The following is a 353-nucleotide window of genomic DNA, read 5'->3' as shown; positions in this document are numbered from 1 at the left end:
TCCCGCGGCCCCGGCCCTCCCGCCCCAGCGGGATGGATCCCCGCACGCTCCCCGGCCCGTGGGCGCCTCTGGGCACACTGCCCGGTGTCTCTCTCCTCCGGCCTCCTCCTCTCTCCTCTCTGCTCCCATTCGGGCCGCGGTCGGTCTCTGGCACAAGGACCTTGCTGGGGACACGCGCGGCTGTGCCGCCTGTGCCAGCCTTGCCCGCGGGCGCAGGCTGGGTTGGTGCGGAGGGTGCCTGGCGTGCTCAGCCTCTGCAGGCAGAACCTCGTAGTAGTACACTGGCAGGAGTGCTCTCGTGATTCCCCCGCGTATCCATTCGGCTCTCCATGTGGACCACGACCCTCAAATAT

The sequence above is a fragment of the Acanthisitta chloris genome, unplaced genomic scaffold (assembly GCF_000695815.1).
Source record: "Acanthisitta chloris isolate BGI_N310 unplaced genomic scaffold, ASM69581v1 scaffold1658, whole genome shotgun sequence".
In the NCBI taxonomy this organism is placed as follows: domain Eukaryota; kingdom Metazoa; phylum Chordata; class Aves; order Passeriformes; family Acanthisittidae; genus Acanthisitta; species Acanthisitta chloris.
This window is presented reverse-complemented; position numbering follows the sequence as displayed.